A 580-nucleotide genomic window follows, 5' to 3' on the forward strand; every position below is an offset into this window, starting at 1 on the left:
ATTAAAAATATGTAATTAAGTAGTGGAGTCAATATTTGTATAAGAGAAATTAAATTATAAATAAACATAAGCATTAGGCAAACAAATTCAACGAATAATATATTCATAAAAAAAATATATTTATAATTTAATTTTTAATAGAAAAATATATTATCAAAAAAATAATGTGTAGTAAAGAAAATGGTATTAAAAACTATGGAAATATATATGAACGTGAAAAAGTGATGTATAAAGAAGGTTTGAGGGGATATTTTTGATATTTTACATATTTTATCCCAATATAAGTTATCTTGATATTACTATACCACCCAAGGTAGAAATAACTTATCCCGATACTAACTAATAATTATGGGATAAGTTATTCCACACTTTTATAACCAAACAAGAAATAAAAGAGTACTAAAAAATTATCCCAAAATTATCTTTCCTCATCCTTTACGCCAAACGAAAAAAGTAAAATTGTCATAATTAACCGTGCAATGATTCAGATGGCAATCTCCATTTGCTTTAGTTATTATGATTACAGCAACAATAATTCAGTTAGGATGTTCTTGGATTTGGTTAAAAATCAAATCGAACC

Source organism: Capsicum annuum, chromosome 9 (assembly GCF_002878395.1).
Source record: "Capsicum annuum cultivar UCD-10X-F1 chromosome 9, UCD10Xv1.1, whole genome shotgun sequence".
In the NCBI taxonomy this organism is placed as follows: Eukaryota; Viridiplantae; Streptophyta; class Magnoliopsida; order Solanales; family Solanaceae; genus Capsicum; species Capsicum annuum.